This window comes from Pantherophis guttatus, chromosome 2, assembly GCF_059756535.1.
Source record: "Pantherophis guttatus breed Tessera chromosome 2, ASM5975653v1, whole genome shotgun sequence".
In the NCBI taxonomy this organism is placed as follows: domain Eukaryota; kingdom Metazoa; phylum Chordata; class Lepidosauria; order Squamata; family Colubridae; genus Pantherophis; species Pantherophis guttatus.
In genome coordinates this window covers 133,607,213-133,628,619 of record NC_142064.1, presented here as the reverse complement: position 1 = coordinate 133,628,619, position 21,407 = coordinate 133,607,213, and the positions used below count along the sequence as shown (strand labels likewise).

The 21,407-nt window shown below is 42.6% G+C and overlaps 1 protein-coding gene across 1 annotated transcript in view; it reads right to left on the bottom strand.

The window, feature by feature from the left end:
- The window catches only part of MAP3K12 (mitogen-activated protein kinase kinase kinase 12), a 137,776-nt gene that overhangs the window by 67,354 nt on the left and 49,015 nt on the right, over positions 1–21,407 (bottom strand). The gene's annotated exons all lie outside the window — the stretch shown is intronic.

Sequence of the window (21,407 nt, the reverse complement as noted above, 5' to 3'; positions counted from 1 at the left end):
TCTGACAAGCAAAGTCAATGGAGAAGGCAGATTCACTTAACAAACCGTGTGGCTCACTTAACAACTGCAGTGATTCACTTAACAACTGTGGCAAGGAAGGTCGTAAAATAGGGCAAAAATTCACTTAACAACTGTCTTGCTCAGCAATAGAAATTTTGGGCTCAGTTATGGTTGTAAGACGAGGACTACCTGTATTATGCATAGCGCAATGTGTGAGAATATACTGCTTCTTCCTGAGTTTATCTGCCCCTCTAGGTTAGATAGAATAGGTATGCAGAAGGTCCCTTCCTTCAACTGTTGTCTCCTAGTGGGACTTTGCAGGCTGCCTTTTGTATACAGGTCGTCCTCAACTAGACCACAATTGAGCCCCAAATTTATGTTGCTAAGTGAGAAATTTGTTGCGTTTTGTCCCATTTAATGACTTTTCTCCCCACATTGGTTAAGTGGAATCACTGCAGTTCTTAAATTAGTGAGAATTTGTTGCTAAGTAAATCTGGTTTCCCCATTGACTTTGCTTGTCAGAAGGTCGTAAAAGGGGATCACACAACCCCAGGACATTGCCAACTGTCATAAATGTGAGTTAGTTGTCAAGCATTCTAATGTAAATCACCTAACCATGGAGATGCAGCGTGTGAAAAATAGTCGTAAGTCTACTTTTTTCAGTGCCTTTGTAACATCAACCGGTCACTAAATGAACTGTTGTAAGTTGAGGACTACCTGTAGTTGTCCTGGTTCTTTGGAATAGCTTCCTATTGGGGTATCTTGTGAGGGTGGGTATCCTTTTAGCCCTTTGGAAGGCTGTGAAGATCAGGCTCTTCCTCCAAGCATTGGCCTACGATTGCGCTAAATATGATTTTTATGGCACCTAGGTGAGATGGAATGGAACGGAACGGAACGGAACGGAACGGAACGGAACAGAACAGAACAGAATAGCAGAACAGAACAGAACAGCACAGTACAGCACAGCACAGCACAGCACAGAGTTGGAAGGGACACTGGAGATCTTCTAGTCCAACCCCCTGCTTAGGCAGGAAACCCTATACCATTTCAGACAAATGGTTATACAATCTCTTCTTAAAAACTTCCAGTGTTGGAGAGTTCACCACTTCTGGAGGCAAGTTGTTCCACTGATTAATTGTTCTAACTGTCAGGAAATTTCTCCTTAGTTCTACGTTGCTTCTCTCCTTGATTAGTTTTCACCCATTGCTTCTTATCCTGCCTTCAGGTGCTCTGGAGAATAGCTTGACTCCCTCTTTTTTGTGGCACATACTGTATGATGTGTTTTATGTTGTCTTTAATGGCTCTGCTGTGAGCTGCTATGATCACTATGTGAGACAGGCACCCATATAAGTTCTCTATATATAAATACTCTGGCTCTCTTTCACATACATTGCATATACCCACAAAACAAGCACATAGCCCCTTACAGATATGTCACTTCAGCTGATTTTTTTCTTGAGCTTTAGCAACAACCATCTGCCTCATCTAGCCAATAGCGTCCTACCAAATGGAAATGAGATTAAATTGGCTAAAACTGACCAGGACAATTAATCAGAATGCTTCTATATTCTTGGCAGGCTCTCGGTCTAGCTATTCATCATTAAGAGTGCCTTGAGACTTAAAGTGAAACACAACAACCTGGGTGAGTGATGTAAAAGGAATAAACCTCCAAGGAGCATCTTCATAAGGTCAGGCTACAAACTTGTGAAAATTTCTCTACGTACAACCTATGGCGTGCTGGACTGATATGATAACCAAGGATGCCCAATGCAGTGCTAATTTATAGTGATTGTGTCTTCTAAGGACTGGAGAAGTTCGTAGAAGGCCATGAATGGGCTGAGATTAGGCTGGATGTCAGCATCAGAAGAGGTGAGATTTCCCTTTTTAATGTGATTCTTGCCTCCAAACTTTGCTATGCAAAGTCACTTCTCGTGGAGTGTTGCCATGTTCAACCTTTGGACAATTGCTAACACACTATCAGAGGTGAGTTTCATCAGGTTCTGTAGCGGGAGTAGTTCGGAGAATCGGTAGTAAAAATTCTGGCTGGCCCTGCCCACATCTATTCTCTGCCTCCCAAGTCCCAGCTGATCAGGAGGAAATGGGGGTTTTGCAGTAACCTGCTCCTGGATTGGGGAGGGAATGGAGATTTTACAGTAGTCCTTCCCCTGCCACACCCACCAAGCCAAGCCACGCCCACCAAGCCATGCCACACCCACCAAGCCAAGCCCACAGAACTGGTAGTAAACATTTTTGAAACCCACCACTGCACACTATCATATTTCACTGTCCTATTTGCTTGTTAGCTCCCTTTTAAAAATGATTTGAGTCTGGGAGCCAGTAATACTATAGCCATATAGCTTAATAATGTCACAATATTAGTATTACTATAGCTATCTATTATTACTACCCTGTTTCCCCAAAAATAAGACATCCACTGATAATAAACCCAATCGGGCTTTTGAGCGCATGCGCTAAAATAAGCTTCCCCTCGAAAATATTCCCTTCCTGAAAATATTTAAACGCAAAGCTGGAAATCAGGTAAGATGGCAAAAGGAGCCCCATCTTACTCCGTGCGCCCGAAAATAATAAGACCTCCCGGAAAATAAGGCCAAGTGCTTATTTCAGGGTTCAAAAAAATATAAGACAGGGTCTTATTTTCAGGGAAACATGGTATATGCCTAGAGTAATACTAATACTGTGACATTTATCAAGCAAGTTTTTAGAACAACTTGGTCGCTAGTATTCAGTAAGGGAAGTAGAGTAGAAAAGCATTTCTTTCATCATGGAATTGGATCTTGATGGCCAAGAAAAGAACAAAGAAAGAGAGTATCCTATCCTTCATTAAACTTCAATCATGTCAGATCATAACCCCTTGAGTTGCCCACCTAACAACCTGGCAGTTGCATTTGGTACCTATGGCAGCTTTTTGGAGCATTTTCAAAATATGGAGCATATTTTGTTTTGCTTGTTTTTCACATTCCTAAGCCGCCCATCTAATTTCATGAATTGATTTATGCAATGGAATTAAACTTTACATTTAATTCCGTTGCATAAATCAATTCATGAAATTATTAGGATATGGATTCTAAATCCAGGGCACCAAGTCCAAGAAAGACCATAACTAATATAGCAACTAAAACAAGCCGTAGGTACCGAACCACCTGCTGCTCCTGGTTACTAGTTGGCTTCCATGTGCAATCAAGATGCTGATTATCACTTTAAAAGCCCTTCACAGCAAAGGACATGTTTACCTGGGGACCACCTGTCTTCACATGTTTTGGCCTATCTGGTGAGGTCAGTTTATGGGACCCAGAAAATGTACCTTCTCAGTGATGGCTCTTTCCCTCTGTAATAATATCCACCTGAAGATCCTTATTGCCTCTACCTTACTGATATCTTACAAATTGCTGAAAACCTGGTTGTTCTCCCAGGACTTGGGGTAGAAAGGCTAGTTGAGTCCTTTTGATTTTTTGCTTTAAGGTTTTTTTCCCCCTCCCTGTTACGAGTTGGTCTTCCAGTTAGCAATCTCTTTTCTTCGATATGTTGTTTTAAAATGTTATTTCATTGGAAAACTAAATTAAATAAACCTCAATTGATGGATGATGGTCAGGGCACTTGGATTTCCAAAGACAGCACTTTATCTATCGCGCTTATAGCTTCTCAGCCTGTTCTCTCATAATATGACCTAAGTTTATGAGTCTAGACTAGAGACACACCAAAAAGTCATCAGTGGAACATAAATGAAAATGTTCTAGCTGCTGCCGCTGACACAACTGGCACATGTTGCTCTCCAAGGTACTAAATTTTTGGGAAAAGCCATGGAATTGAAAGAAATGTCTCTTTACGGTATTTGGATCATAGAGATCAGCATCAACTTGTAACCAGTCATCTCTCTGTGACAATGTTTGCCAAAACATGTTTGCACAGGATTTTTAGAACTATATAAAATGTATACAAATGGATTGTATTTCACATTCGGCGATTCTTAAAAAGTAGTTCAAAGTGTGTAGTCAAAGTAGATAAAACAGTTGGTTTTCTGGGAATAAAAGGCAATTCAGGAAACCACAGTACTATTCATTTTTACTATCCTGCTCCACAAAAATACCAGCCAAATACAAATATTTATGTTTTATGTGATAAAATTGTGGAGAGTTGTGGACAGGCATCCAACAGTCTCATGAGAAGCCACTTCATTTGGTCCACGTGATGCTGCATGTCACAAACTAACAGAATGAGTGGAGTGGAGGTTCTGGGAGAGTGTCCAGGTTCAAGAAAAGCAGCACAACTGGGAATAACCTTCTCCCTGTAGCTATTCCTCTATCAAGCACACACAAAATGGAAGTCCCCTCAGACCAAGCATTAGGGTTTTCTTACTACCCTGTTTCCCCAAAAATAAGACCCAACCAGAAAATAAGTCCTAGCATGATTTTTCAGGATGCTCGTAATATAAACCCTACCCCCAAAATAAGCACCAGTTAAGATTGTCAGTCAGATGGATGCATTTAGTACCATATTCTCCCCAAAATAAGACCTAACCACAATGTGTCTTTTGGAGCAAAAATTAATATAAGACTCAGTCTTATTTTCAGGGAAACACGGTACTTTGCCTGGATAATCTGGCTGTTGGGTTGTCCAAGCTGAGAAGCAAGAAAAGACCACAGCATGGTCTGACAGGGTTCCAAAAATTAGACCTTCTGACTTTCTTTATGACCTGTGAGCTACTAGGTGAGCAACTGCAGGTGACTTTTATACTTGACCTGGCATGGCTGTGTTTTAAATAAAATATTGCACAGAAATGAAAACTGAGACATCATCAATATGATGTTTAGCAATTTGTGTCCACAGAACTTTTTGAAGGAGATTTCTGAGAAAGACAACAACAACAAAAAACAACCACCATTCCAAAACCTAGACCAAAACTAGTCTTTTTTTATGTGATACAAATAATAGTTGCTATACAGGAAGAATTAAAATGGGCAATTTTGGACTCGAGTTTGAATAACGATACTTTCAGTCTTACAACTTGATCCACCTTTAAAAGGAACAGTTTGAAATAAGGACAGAATCCCTACATATGTAGAATGTTCCAATGGAATCCTTATGAGGCCAGTGAGATCTCAACAAAGTATACACAGAAGGCTAAGGAAACTAAGATAATATCAACATTTGGTTCAGCAGCTTCCAAGATTGGTAACTGAGTCAGGAAGGCAATGAAACTGAATATATATATAATTATTAGTTGTGGTAGAAATAGCATTTCTATGCAATGGTCCCCATCCACCCATCCATCCTTCAGCTAGATTAGTTTGTGAAACAGTGCTTTAATTGTGGAGTCCGTGGTTCTCTCTGAGCTTGGTTGTTTGCTTAGAGACATTTTATTACCCAAGTAGATAACAACATCAGTGTTTTAATGCTTTAATTTCAATTTTCATGTAGTCACATTTACTTGGACCATCTCCCAGATTAGCCTACCACAGAGAGGATTACTGTGAAGATAAAGCAGGACCATAAGAATCTCTGGTGGAGCGGATGGTGAAAACCTCTTCGTAATTAACAAAAACCCCTCAGCTATATTAGCACAGAACACTTCCCGATATGCTTAACTAACCTAATTTGCAGGGCATACATGATGTACCGAACCATAAACAATATGTTGTTGGTTAATTTGTTGTTCAATGTGTTATGCAACTGAGATTTGGGAAGCACTGAAACAAGAGTCCTCAAAATAAAGGAAGGCACTAACAATTCTTTGTTGATCTTGGAGAGTAAAGATGAAATAGACAAAATTGCCAAAGTTGGGATAGAAATATTAATGATGGAATGTAAAGGGTTACAAGTTGACAAGGTAGCTCTGGGCTCTCTTTGCCCATGTTAGGAGACATGGCTCCAGAGAGTCGGCATCCAAGTTACTTCTTCCCTGAGAACCTCCAAACTCTGATGCTTCCCTTTTAAGAGGACTGAAGGTCAGTTGTATGATCACATCTCAACAGTGACTTCATCCTTAGCCCAAAAAGCCTGCACTTTCCTCTAGGGAACTGGGAGGCAGGGATGATGGTGCTACTCGAGCTTCCTGGTCTGATTCATTGCTTGGGAGGGGGGCAGGGCTAGGAAGTCTTTGTCCATATGCCCAAGTCTAAATCTCCTCCCTCACCTCCTGGTAGTTCTTGTCACAGACCCCTGGGATGTGCAATCCGAGCCTCCATAACAATGAGCTCTTAGACCACTTTGGTTTTTCCTGGTGAAATCATTTCCTGGTTCCCTCTGCATGACCTGACCCCTGACTCTAATGCTGGCCACAGTGAGGGTAGGGATAGCTCATCAATCAACCCATCTTGTCAATGGAGGAACTTCCCCTATCCCTACTAAGATGCATGAGAGCTTCCAATGTGGTTTACAAAACAGTACAGGTAAAATTGCTGCGGTCTTTTTTTTTTTTTTTTTTTTTTGTAAATGGTCTGATCTTGTACCTTCACCTTTAAGAGTATCATCTTAAAAACACAAGACATCTTCATGCATTTCCTATAAATGCCAGAGGAAAAACTTGATTTGCTATCTCTTCTGCACATTAGGTTTCTCTTAAGCATTCCGGAAGAGGACTTGAGTTATGTTTAGCAATATCTCTGTGTGTGTCTCAATCTCTCTGTGTTATGGTTTGTTCAGTTTTGTGTGACCCTAGCTGACTGGGACTTACAATTCAGCCAAATGTAGTCAGTAAACCATGGCTAAGAAACAGCTTTGTGCAATGCATGAACCATATAGATCAGGGCAGAGGTGGGTTTCAGCAGGTTCTGACCAGTTCTGGAAAATTGGTAGTGGAAATTTTGAGTAGTTTGGAGACCCGGTAGTAAAAATTCTGGCTGGCCCCGCCCTCATCTATTCTCTGCCTCCTGAGTCCCAGCTTCAAGGAAGGGAATGGGGATTTTGCAGTAATTTTCCCCTGGTGTGGGGAGGGAATAGAGATTTTACAGTATCCTTCCCCTGCCACGCCCACCAAGCCAAGCCATGCCCACCAAGCCACACCCACAGAACCGGTAGTAAAAATTTTTGAAACCCACCATTGGATCAGGGGTATCAAATTCAAGGCCAGTGGTGGGTTGCCCCCGGTTCACACTGGTTCTATAGAACCAGTAGTAAAACCAGTGGGAGGCTCCGCCCACCAATCCTGATGTCATCAAAACGCTTCTGCGCATGCGTGTGGCCCCGTTGCGAACCGGTAGTAAAGGTAAATAGAACCTACCCCTGCTGTGGGCTGGATCCAGCCTGCAATGTGGTCAGATCCAGCCAGCAGGGACGTCCTGGTCTACCCAGTTCAAAGAGGAGAGATCAGGCCAATGTAGTTTTTGCCTGATCTACCCAATGCAAAGAGGAAACGTGCCAGCAGTTTGGGGAGTGGCATCAAGCTGGCCACACCCACCCAGTCAGCCATGCCCACTCAGTCAGCCACACCCACCCAGTCATTCACGCCCCCCCTCAACCACAGCCCTGATGTGACCCCCAATGTAATTGAGTTTGACACCCCTGATATAAATGATTCAACTATAACAGGTATTTCATATCAGATGCAACCAAGGTAACTTCAATAGTTTGTGGAAGACATTTTAGAAACATAGTTACTTTTCCCTGCAGGAGAGGCCACATCTGCTTGTTTTAACACCTCATCAGAATTATCAAGGAATATGCTGCTTCCTTGATCCTGCAGCGTGTAGCACTTGAGGCTCCTGACTGCCTTTAGCAATTGTGAGAAAACATATAGTCAGCTGGTGGCGCTTTCTATAAATTGCAGGTGCTAAAATGGTAGAAGTATTTGCCGTAACCATGCAGTGCTTAATAGTGTTGCCTGAAGAAAACAGCCTCTTAGGTTTTTTTTATAAAGAATGGAAGTCATTCAGCTCTGCCATTAAGGTGTTTTCTAGAGAGCCCTGGGAAAAGAACCTGGTTCAGGGAATTGTTTTGGAGATCATCATGATTATTTTATGATCCGTTCTTCCATTTTAATTGTCAGAGATTATGCCGTTGCTTCTGCAGCCAAAACCGCACAGCTGACATACGAGACTTGGAGATAATAAGGGCTGCATTCTGAGATGCTTAAGTGGCATGGGGTCGAGGAAGGCTGTAAATTAGCAAAGGTGGATGGTTTTCACCAGTATAAGATTGAAATTAAACCATCTTTTAAAAAAAAAAAGTCTACAAACTTCTCTAGAAGACATTTAGGCCTAAAATAATTAAAAGGGTGTGTAACTTGTGTCTTGTCTATATTTGTGCATCCATGCAAGAGAGCAATCTGTGGTCCAAAGTCCATCAGTCTCTTCCTTTCTTTTAATTATGTTTATACAACTTCCACCCATCCACCCCAATAGCTGCAGCATGTGGAGCCATGATTGGGAGGCAGGAGTTTGCTTTAGTTTATCTGGTTCGGTGAGCGAGAGGGTGATACAAACGTTTAGGAAAAGGCCTGATACGGAGTGGGAGAAGCCTAAAAAAACCCCCCGAAAATACAGGCGGAGGGGCGAAATCTGTGATCTGATTGCACAGCCTGTGTGCCATGTGTGCATTTGAAGAACTGATTCGGGAATCAGTGGCACAGTTGTTAAAATCTGCCAGGAGGAGAAGTGGGCAAGAAGAGAGCAAAGGGAAGTGCAACTGTTGCTCTTCCTTCCATCTGTGTGAAACCCACGGGCAACAACGCGAACATTAGCAGGAGCCTCCATTCCAAGGGAGAGGGACGGATAAAGTTGTGGAGAAAGTGAAGGCAGCAGGCAAAGGTGAGTTCCCACCTCCCCAGTCCCAAGTGGGAGGTTGCTTTCCAGCTCAGCTCTTCCCGAAAACCACATCAAAGACAAGGAGCGACAAGGACTGGGGAGGGATGGAAAGCTGCAGTGCTGCCATAGCAACAGTTGAAAGGAAGGAGGGGGGGGAGCAGCCTCTGAGCATGAAGTCAGCACTAATATTAATCGCTGACTCCACAGTGTGAGTGCTATGCAGGAAAAAGGAGGGCAGCCGGGCTTGTGGGAATGGAGAAGTCACTGCATGCTTTAAGTCCAGTGGCATGAAAGGAATGAGGTTATTTGGCTTAGGCCTGGGGTACTTGCAGGACCATCTCCAGCCGCTCTCCCACCGTCCTGTGCGCTCTCACAGAGTCGGCCTCCTCAGGATGCCGTCGGCCAATGTCGGCTGACGGCCCCCAGGAGGAGAGCGTTCTCTGTGGGAGCCCCGACCCTCTGGAATGGATTGCCCACCGAGCTCAGGACAGCCCCCGACCTTCTTTCCTTCCGTCGCGAGCTGAAGACGTGGCTCTTCCGTCAACTCAACTGATCCGTTTGGGGGTACACTGTCATAATTTTAAACTGTTTTAATAGGGTTGCTGATTTTAATTTTATTTCATTGTGATTTGTATTGGAATTTGTCATTTTGTAAGCCGCCTTGAGTCCCCAGGGAGAAAGGCGGCATATAAATCGCAATAATAAATAAATAAATAAATAAATAAATAAATTTCTCTTCCCCCCACACCACTCAAAAAAGAACAGGAAGTCAAAGATAATAGCAGGTGCTTTGGGTTCATGCTCATCTCCTTTCTTTCTTTCTGCCTCCCATCCCCATCAATGCTTGGGCCTTTAATCAATTGTGTGTAAGGTTGGAAGTTGCGTCTCCAAGCTGTTGCTGATGTTAGGTTTCTGCTTGTCCCGCACAGGAGCCAAAAGGAAAAGGAAGAGATGGGTTATTTGCCATGAAAGGCATTGATGTCTCAGTGGGGGTATGTTTAGTCGCAAGCCCAATGGTGAAAGTGGAGTCCTCGCTCGTTCCATGTCCAGGGGACATTGTGATCGGCTGGGCTTACCCATAGTCATGGTTAACGTAGTCTTCATTTATTCAGCCTATGTTCTCAGCTCACTTGACACTCTGAAATATCAATAAACCAAAGCTGTTGGAATTTTCAGCAGGTACCAAGAGCCGGGTCATGCCAAGGTATCCTCTATTTGAATTTAGTTCTTCTGTGATGTAGGGTAGCTACCTTTTCATTCCTAGTTTGGATCCTGTTCTTGGAAGAGTAGACTTTCAACAGTTTCCAAGAAGGCCCCACACCCATTTGTACCACTCAGGTGACTTTGATGACACAAACTAACCTCAACAACTCTAGAAAAGAATGCAAATGACCAGCTATCTGCAAGGAGTATAAATCCTTCCATTCCCCATCATCCAGTCAGAGCTGAAGGAGCAGAAAAGGTTGTAAATGTTTTTATGACCATGTTGTGGCTCTGTTACCGGAGCCTGTGTCATCGTCAGGAGAGGACTCCGAGAGTGAAGGGGAGGAGTTGGCAAGGCCTCCCTCTCCAGGACCCTCCTCTCTGGCAATGCCTTCGGTGTCCGCCGAAGGGCAAGAGATAGGGCCAGGGCCAAGCACGTCCACGCAGCCACAGATGGACAGTGATGAGGGTAATGAGTCTTGCCTGGACCCACACCAGCGTCGCAGAGATAAATGCGCGCAACAGAAGAAAGGGCGTGCCCGAGATTAGGCTGAGTCACTGGACCACACCCCACAGGATATAAAAGGGAGCGTGGCGGCCAGTCAAACCTTGTGACGAACAAAGCTGAAAGCTTCCACGCCATTCTGCATTGCCGGACTTTTGCTTTAAGACTTTGCTGGAGTATCTCTGGAATTGATTAATTCCGTAATTATTGAGCTGCTTTCCTTTGATGTATCAGAAGTGGGGAGAAGTTATCTCTCCTCTTTGTAAATAATAAACTCTTGGCAGGCAGCTACTAGGGTGTTGCCAAGTTCCGTTATCATAAGGAAAAGGATTTTGCCGGCTGGTTTGGTCTTTAACTCCTGAACGTCTGTTGGGGTGTGTGCGTGGGGTTGGGGACAGAACAGACCAACACAACCTATGATCAGGATAGGCAGGCTCCATTATGGACATAAGTCAAGGACTAGAAATAGTATGCTGTTCTACATTTGCTTCTTTGGAAAAGGATATCATATAAAGGATGGGGATTTTTTTTACTCATGAATAACAGGAAAAATAACTAAACTTAAATAATCTTCTGCACAACAAAGGACAAGATACAAGTACAGTATTTATAATCTTACATTAGTGCTATAAGATATGACTTTTGTAAAAATTTAAATATAGTAGCACACAGTTAGGTGAGTTCACACAACAGGCCTATTCACAGATACAGGTAGTCCTCAACTTACAACCACAATTGAGCCCAAAATTTCTGTTGTTACATGAGACATTTGTTAAGTGAGTTTTGCCCCATCTTACAACCTTTCTTGCCTCAGTTGTTAAGTGAATTGCTGCAGTTGATAAGTTACTAACCCGGTCAGGGGTGGGTTCTACTTACCTTTACTACCGGTTTGCAACGGGGCCACGTGCATGCGCTTCTGCGCATGAGCAGAAGCTTCCTGATGATGTCGGGGTCAGTGGGTGGAGCCTCCCACCAGTTTTACTACCGGTTCTATAGAACCGGTCCGAACTGGGGGCAACCTACCACTGAACCCGGTTGTTAAGTGAATCTGGCTACCCCACTGACTTTGCTGGTCAAAAGGTCGCAAAAAGTGATCACATGACCCTGGGACATTACAACAGTCATAAATATGAACCACTTGCCAAGCATCTGAATTTTGATCACATGACCGTGGGGATGCTGCAAAGGTCATAACTTTGAAAAACGGTCATAAGTCACTTTTTTCAATGCCGTTGTAACTTTGAATGGTCACTAAATGAAGTTTTGTAAGTTGAGGACTACCTGTATCTACAAGACAGGGCAGGGGGCAAGTGATGGAAAGTGATAAAGGTGTCACTTCTTATAAACTTGCAGATGATGTCACGACTTGCAATTATTTTGACATAATTGTGGCCGAGGCTTGGTTAAAGTTGTGTGAACCTAACCAGTGGTTTAACCAAATACAGACTTACTAACTGTGCTCCCACATATTAAATGTGGTTAGTTGTAATATTCATAAAGTGTTTTTTTTTTGTGACTTTGGGTTTTCCTAATCCATCCTGTTTGATGAGTCAATGTATTGTGCAAAGCTAGAAGGTCAAATTCATAAATTGCTTGTAAGAAAGCATCAAATGAGAAGGAATTATAGAAAAACATGTAATTATTACACATAGGTAGGTCTAAACAGGGGTGGGCTTCAAAAATTTTAGCAAGGGGATCTCTGCCCGGTTGCTGGGTGGGCGTGGCCTAGTTGGCCTCCTGCACCACGGTGGGGAGGCAGCTTTTTGCCCTCCACGGGCTCCAGAGGCTTTCCTCAAGCCTCTGGGAGGGCAAAAATGGCCTCCCCAGGCTTCGGATGCCCTCTGGGGGCCGGAAATGGGCCCATTTCCAGCCTTCCCGAACTTCTGATAGGCCTGTTTTTTCCCTTCCCTGAACATCCGCATGTGCCCTGCACTTACCTGCCTCCAAAATGGGCTGCGTGGGGATTCCTGGGAAGGGAGGGGGGCGGGGCCAGCCAGGAGTGGGATTTGGGGTTCTCCGAACTGCACAGAATCTTAGCTAGAGGTTCTCCCGAACCCCTGCGAACCCCCAGCAGCCCACCGCTGGGTCTAAACCTAAAGAAATGTTCACACACTCCAAAGTAGCAAAATGCAAAAGAAGGACTAGATGCTGAACGTCCATTTTTTTAAAAATAAAATATGTATCAACAACAAGAAGGAATTTTTACTCTTTTACAGTACACGCCTGTTTCACAGGGCTTGCATACCATGCTAGTTTGTGGGTGGCTAATTATTGGATCAGTGTGCCATGCAACGCCTGAAAGTGTAAGAACCAATTAATTGTGTTAATTCAGTAAACAGTAATTCAGTTAACCATGGGGCTAGGAGTTTATTCCAAACACAGCCTTAAAAATGCAGGATGTGTACCATTTTTGCATCTGATCCCCACAGAGCTCAGACTATAAATTCAAAAAAATGTATAAGTCAGAGGAAAACCAAAAGTAAACCAAGATATATCAATAGATTTGGGGTGATATGAAGCAGATCAGCACAGATTTTCTTTCAATTAGTTTAAGGATAGAAGCATTAAAATGATCATAATGATAAAACGTGGAAGTTTATTTTGATCATGAGAGACAAAATGCAAAATTTCAACATTGTTTAATCCTGAGTCCACATCTTAAGGTTCTGGTTGCTAGCAAAGGAGACGTATAAACATGAGGTCTATTCTTCCATGTAGGCAGGGTCTATTTTGCCCATCTGAAATCAGCTGAATCAAAATAACATTTTACTATTCTATTCTATTCCACTCTATTCCATTCCATTCGATAATTAAAGGTAATATTTACTGTTTTTATTATTTTCATTGTGTTCTGTTTATATAATATTCTAAACAGTTAATAAAAAATAATAATATAGGGTTTTTTTTTATTTCTGTTCAAGCATGTTAGATTCTTTGAGACTGCCTGAACAAGTCCTTGCTGTTTTCTGGGCAAGGTTTTTCAGAAATGGTTTGCCATTGCCTCCTACCCAGGACTGAATAATACTGTTTTCCCGAAAATAAGACCTTGTCTTATATTTTTTTGAACCCTGAAATAAGTGCTTGGCCTTATTGCCATGCGCTCAAAAGCCTGATTGGGCTTATTATCAGGGGATGGCTTATTTTGGGGGAAACAGGGTAATGACTGGCCAACGGTCACCCAAGTGGCTTTATAGCCAAGACAGGATTAGAACTCACAATCTCCTACACTAAACTAGCTCTCACATAAAGTTTTATAGAAAGAGCCAAAATCTTTATTACTACAGTGGTACCTTAGTACTCAACTGCTTAGAAACTCATCGAATTTATTACTCAACTCATTTTGATGCAAAATCTTTGTCCTGATACGTATCGTTTGTTTGGTACTCAACGCATAAGTTTGAATTTGTTGGTGTTGGTTGCCTTGTGACTTATTACATTATTCCTTATGGGAAAAATGTGTTTGGTATTTATTGTTTTTGGTACTCTCTGTGTCTCCTGGAACCAATTAACGATGAATACTGAGGCACCACTGTACTAGCCATTTGGAATGAAAGTTCGGGCTAGCGGTCTATGTAGAAGCTCCCAGTTGAATCCCAGACATAAGGCCTCCCTCTTCTTGCAATCCTTGATAATCAACGCATGTAAGAATAAACATCCTGGTCAGATAAAGCAACAAGGCATTTTTCTGTGTTGCAAAGAAGCTCAGAAAATTACTGTGGGCAACTTTGCTGTTGCAGATATGGTTAACAGAATTAAGGCCATAGGAAAAATTTGGACTTTTGTGAAGGCTGAGCCAATAGGGCTGTGAAGGAGCATAGGCATGCACATATGTACATATGTAAATTGGGGGGGGGGAAGTTACCTTCAAAATAAAAGCAATCCATGGAGGTTCGATAGGGATAGCCAATTGGCCGGATGTGGCCTGGGGAGATAAAATGCCCAGATCTGGGAAAAGGAAGAGATGGGTTATTTGCCATGAAAGGCATTGATGTCTCAGTGGGGGTATGTTTAGTCGCAAGCCCAATGGTGAAAGTGGAGTCCTCGCTCGTTCCATGTCCAGGGGACATTGTGATCGGCTGGGCTTACCCATAGTCATGGTTAACGTAGTCTTCATTTATTCAGCCTATGTTCTCAGCTCACTTGACACTCTGAAATATCAATAAACCAAAGCTGTTGGAATTTTCAGCAGGTACCAAGAGCCGGGTCATGCCAAGGTATCCTCTATTTGAATTTAGTTCTTCTGTGATGTAGGGTAGCTACCTTTTCATTCCTAGTTTGGATCCTGTTCTTGGAAGAGTAGACTTTCAACAGTTTCCAAGAAGGCCCCACACCCATTTGTACCACTCAGGTGACTTTGATGACACAAACTAACCTCAACAACTCTAGAAAAGAATGCAAATGACCAGCTATCTGCAAGGAGTATAAATCCTTCCATTCCCCATCATCCAGTCAGAGCTGAAGGAGCAGAAAAGGTTGTAAATGTTTTTATGACCATGTTGTGGCTCTGTTACCGGAGCCTGTGTCATCGTCAGGAGAGGACTCCGAGAGTGAAGGGGAGGAGTTGGCAAGGCCTCCCTCTCCAGGACCCTCCTCTCTGGCAATGCCTTCGGTGTCCGCCGAAGGGCAAGAGATAGGGCCAGGGCCAAGCACGTCCACGCAGCCACAGATGGACAGTGATGAGGGTAATGAGTCTTGCCTGGACCCACACCAGCGTCGCAGAGATAAATGCGCGCAACAGAAGAAAGGGCGTGCCCGAGATTAGGCTGAGTCACTGGACCACACCCCACAGGATATAAAAGGGAGCGTGGCGGCCAGTCAAACCTTGTGACGAACAAAGCTGAAAGCTTCCACGCCATTCTGCATTGCCGGACTTTTGCTTTAAGACTTTGCTGGAGTATCTCTGGAATTGATTAATTCCGTAATTATTGAGCTGCTTTCCTTTGATGTATCAGAAGTGGGGAGAAGTTATCTCTCCTCTTTGTAAATAATAAACTCTTGGCAGGCAGCTACTAGGGTGTTGCCAAGTTCCGTTATCATAAGGAAAAGGATTTTGCCGGCTGGTTTGGTCTTTAACTCCTGAACGTCTGTTGGGGTGTGTGCGTGGGGTTGGGGACAGAACAGACCAACACAACCTATGATCAGGATAGGCAGGCTCCATTATGGACATAAGTCAAGGACTAGAAATAGTATGCTGTTCTACATTTGCTTCTTTGGAAAAGGATATCATATAAAGGATGGGGATTTTTTTTACTCATGAATAACAGGAAAAATAACTAAACTTAAATAATCTTCTGCACAACAAAGGACAAGATACAAGTACAGTATTTATAATCTTACATTAGTGCTATAAGATATGACTTTTGTAAAAATTTAAATATAGTAGCACACAGTTAGGTGAGTTCACACAACAGGCCTATTCACAGATACAGGTAGTCCTCAACTTACAACCACAATTGAGCCCAAAATTTCTGTTGTTACATGAGACATTTGTTAAGTGAGTTTTGCCCCATCTTACAACCTTTCTTGCCTCAGTTGTTAAGTGAATTGCTGCAGTTGATAAGTTACTAACCCGGTCAGGGGTGGGTTCTACTTACCTTTACTACCGGTTTGCAACGGGGCCACGTGCATGCGCTTCTGCGCATGAGCAGAAGCTTCCTGATGATGTCGGGGTCAGTGGGTGGAGCCTCCCACCAGTTTTACTACCGGTTCTATAGAACCGGTCCGAACTGGGGGCAACCTACCACTGAACCCGGTTGTTAAGTGAATCTGGCTACCCCACTGACTTTGCTGGTCAAAAGGTCGCAAAAAGTGATCACATGACCCTGGGACATTACAACAGTCATAAATATGAACCACTTGCCAAGCATCTGAATTTTGATCACATGACCGTGGGGATGCTGCAAAGGTCATAACTTTGAAAAACGGTCATAAGTCACTTTTTTCAATGCCGTTGTAACTTTGAATGGTCACTAAATGAAGTTTTGTAAGTTGAGGACTACCTGTATCTACAAGACAGGGCAGGGGGCAAGTGATGGAAAGTGATAAAGGTGTCACTTCTTATAAACTTGCAGATGATGTCACGACTTGCAATTATTTTGACATAATTGTGGCCGAGGCTTGGTTAAAGTTGTGTGAACCTAACCAGTGGTTTAACCAAATACAGACTTACTAACTGTGCTCCCACATATTAAATGTGGTTAGTTGTAATATTCATAAAGTGTTTTTTTTTTGTGACTTTGGGTTTTCCTAATCCATCCTGTTTGATGAGTCAATGTATTGTGCAAAGCTAGAAGGTCAAATTCATAAATTGCTTGTAAGAAAGCATCAAATGAGAAGGAATTATAGAAAAACATGTAATTATTACACATAGGTAGGTCTAAACAGGGGTGGGCTTCAAAAATTTTAGCAAGGGGATCTCTGCCCGGTTGCTGGGTGGGCGTGGCCTAGTTGGCCTCCTGCACCACGGTGGGGAGGCAGCTTTTTGCCCTCCACGGGCTCCAGAGGCTTTCCTCAAGCCTCTGGGAGGGCAAAAATGGCCTCCCCAGGCTTCGGATGCCCTCTGGGGGCCGGAAATGGGCCCATTTCCAGCCTTCCCGAACTTCTGATAGGCCTGTTTTTTCCCTTCCCTGAACATCCGCATGTGCCCTGCACTTACCTGCCTCCAAAATGGGCTGCGTGGGGATTCCTGGGAAGGGAGGGGGGCGGGGCCAGCCAGGAGTGGGATTTGGGGTTCTCCGAACTGCACAGAATCTTAGCTAGAGGTTCTCCCGAACCCCTGCGAACCCCCAGCAGCCCACCGCTGGGTCTAAACCTAAAGAAATGTTCACACACTCCAAAGTAGCAAAATGCAAAAGAAGGACTAGATGCTGAACGTCCATTTTTTTAAAAATAAAATATGTATCAACAACAAGAAGGAATTTTTACTCTTTTACAGTACACGCCTGTTTCACAGGGCTTGCATACCATGCTAGTTTGTGGGTGGCTAATTATTGGATCAGTGTGCCATGCAACGCCTGAAAGTGTAAGAACCAATTAATTGTGTTAATTCAGTAAACAGTAATTCAGTTAACCATGGGGCTAGGAGTTTATTCCAAACACAGCCTTAAAAATGCAGGATGTGTACCATTTTTGCATCTGATCCCCACAGAGCTCAGACTATAAATTCAAAAAAATGTATAAGTCAGAGGAAAACCAAAAGTAAACCAAGATATATCAATAGATTTGGGGTGATATGAAGCAGATCAGCACAGATTTTCTTTCAATTAGTTTAAGGATAGAAGCATTAAAATGATCATAATGATAAAACGTGGAAGTTTATTTTGATCATGAGAGACAAAATGCAAAATTTCAACATTGTTTAATCCTGAGTCCACATCTTAAGGTTCTGGTTGCTAGCAAAGGAGACGTATAAACATGAGGTCTATTCTTCCATGTAGGCAGGGTCTATTTTGCCCATCTGAAATCAGCTGAATCAAAATAACATTTTACTATTCTATTCTATTCCACTCTATTCCATTCCATTCGATAATTAAAGGTAATATTTACTGTTTTTATTATTTTCATTGTGTTCTGTTTATATAATATTCTAAACAGTTAATAAAAAATAATAATATAGGGTTTTTTTTTATTTCTGTTCAAGCATGTTAGATTCTTTGAGACTGCCTGAACAAGTCCTTGCTGTTTTCTGGGCAAGGTTTTTCAGAAATGGTTTGCCATTGCCTCCTACCCAGGACTGAATAATACTGTTTTCCCGAAAATAAGACCTTGTCTTATATTTTTTTGAACCCTGAAATAAGTGCTTGGCCTTATTGCCATGCGCTCAAAAGCCTGATTGGGCTTATTATCAGGGGATGGCTTATTTTGGGGGAAACAGGGTAATGACTGGCCAACGGTCACCCAAGTGGCTTTATAGCCAAGACAGGATTAGAACTCACAATCTCCTACACTAAACTAGCTCTCACATAAAGTTTTATAGAAAGAGCCAAAATCTTTATTACTACAGTGGTACCTTAGTACTCAACTGCTTAGAAACTCATCGAATTTATTACTCAACTCATTTTGATGCAAAATCTTTGTCCTGATACGTATCGTTTGTTTGGTACTCAACGCATAAGTTTGAATTTGTTGGTGTTGGTTGCCTTGTGACTTATTACATTATTCCTTATGGGAAAAATGTGTTTGGTATTTATTGTTTTTGGTACTCTCTGTGTCTCCTGGAACCAATTAACGATGAATACTGAGGCACCACTGTACTAGCCATTTGGAATGAAAGTTCGGGCTAGCGGTCTATGTAGAAGCTCCCAGTTGAATCCCAGACATAAGGCCTCCCTCTTCTTGCAATCCTTGATAATCAACGCATGTAAGAATAAACATCCTGGTCAGATAAAGCAACAAGGCATTTTTCTGTGTTGCAAAGAAGCTCAGAAAATTACTGTGGGCAACTTTGCTGTTGCAGATATGGTTAACAGAATTAAGGCCATAGGAAAAATTTGGACTTTTGTGAAGGCTGAGCCAATAGGGCTGTGAAGGAGCATAGGCATGCACATATGTACATATGTAAATTGGGGGGGGGGGAAGTTACCTTCAAAATAAAAGCAATCCATGGAGGTTCGATAGGGATAGCCAATTGGCCGGATGTGGCCTGGGGAGATAAAATGCCCAGATCTGGGATAAGCTCTCAGGAGAAAGCTTCTTCATGAGGTATCAGCTAGAGAAACCATCAGTACACCTCATGAAAGTATTGGAGGTTAAAGAAAGAAGTCTAGTCTCAATTTGGACAGGCATTGAAAGTGGTTAAGAGTTGCCTTTTTCATTCAGCCCGGCCACTGTGGGTCAGTTACTCCCAGGATTGTTGTTGTAGGCGAAAATCAGAATATGGCATACACCACCTTGAACTTCTCAGTGAAAGTCAGGATTTAATGAACAAATATAATGAATGTCTTAAAGCATAATATGTAAGGGCTTCATGCTTGTACACTTAGTTCATACAATACACTAAGCCATGATATAACTATGGTTTAAGGAACCCCAATGGAACAATTTGAATTCTTAGAAATGAGAGTTGGATGGGTTCATTCAATAAATAAAGCCCAAATCAAACCAATCACATTCCTCAATACAAGAGGCCTGAATGCATTTATCTGCCTGCTGTTGTACAGCTAGTCCTTAACTTACAGTCACTTAGTGACTGTTCAGAGTTACAACAAACCACCCTCAAAAGGTACTTATGACCCGTTTCCAATGGCTAGTTCTCCCCTATGGTCATGTGATCACATTTTGGGTGCTTGGCAACTGCCCACATGTTTGGCATTTACTGTCGAGTAACAAATCTCCTTGACACAGCACCATTGTAATGGACCTGATGACATAGAACCTACCCATGAAGGGGCGGGTTATTCAGAAGTACATCTGGATTTAGCAATGGACCACGGTGGAGGGGATTGCACATATAGGAAACACATTGATGGTGATAGGTGACGGACGGTATGGGAAACAGGGAATCGGGAGGGAAACGGGCAATCCAAAGGGCGACGGCAACGATAGCTGATGACATCATCTACCAGCGTTTCCAGCCTTTGAATGGGAGGAAAGGAAGCGGGTGGCATATTCAAATATGCTACAGCTGTAGATCATCTGCCAATATAAACGCAGCAACGGAACAACCAGCCGACTCTGTCTTTGAGCTGATGTCATGGCACCAGTGTTTTCTGTCGATCGTTGCATTAACCGAGATTAAAACCTGGGTTGTATTAGCCGATCCCCTGTGTGTGTCGTGCTTTACCCGGCTTTGGACAGACAGTTCCTGAAATTTACAGCATCCCAGTCACATAATTGCAATTTATGACATTTTTGCAAAAAACTGGATTTACTTCTGTTTTTCAGCAACCCCATAGTATAAATTTAATATAAATTTAAATTTGTATGTAAAGCATATAAATATATCAGTTTAAATATATAAGGCATATAAATTTAATAAAGAAATAGTGAACAACGGGTTCACTGAATGACTACAATAGTTGGTTAACAACCACTGTAAAAAAGGTTGTAAAAACTGGGTCCGGTCATGTGATGACCCGTTTTATGGCCATTACAATTTATGACTGTAATGGACAGGCTCCATTTCTGTTGTTAGTTGAGGACTACCTGTAATTGTAGCATGCCTCTCCCATAGTTAGCATTACAGAATACGAGTTGGCCATTCACAGTAGCTGGAACGTTCAAAGTTTTTCACCAAGGAAATCACAAAAATTCTCATCTTTGGTGGGCTGAAGCAGTGGAGTCTGGTGTCTGCGACACTAAGACACTTTCCACAAAGAAAGTATAATCAGATGAGTAAAATAAAAAAAAAAAATCATATGCCTAGAACACCAAAGGGAGTTGTATTCCAGGTCGTTTGGAAGATTAATACCGGTGCTTAACTACAATTTTATTTTGACAAAATAAGTTTCGGTAGCTAATCTCCAATAAGAAAAATCTGCTTAATAATAGGAAAACTCTTGCTCTTCCTTTCCACTTACTTCTGTGTAAGGCAATGGGGGGTTTCAAATTTTTTTACTACCGGTTCTGTGGGTGTGGTTTGATGGATGTGGCAGGGGAAGGATATTGTAAAATCTCCATTCCCACCCCATTCCAGGGGAAGGATACTGTAAAATCTCCATTCCCTCCTCACTCCAGGGGAAGGTTATGGCAAAATCCCCATTTCTTCCCTATCAGCTGGGACTCGGGAGGCGGAGAATAGATGGGGGCGGGGCCAGTCAGAGGTGGTATTTACCAGTTCTCCGAACTACTCAAAATTTCCACTACCGGTTCTCCAGAACTGGTCAGAACCTGCTAAAACCCACTTCTGGTGTAAGGCCATCTTTCCAAACCTGTGGCCTTCCAGAGCTTGAACTATTTTCCAACTGGCATGATCATTGGAGTAGCTCCTTCCAGTTGGATGA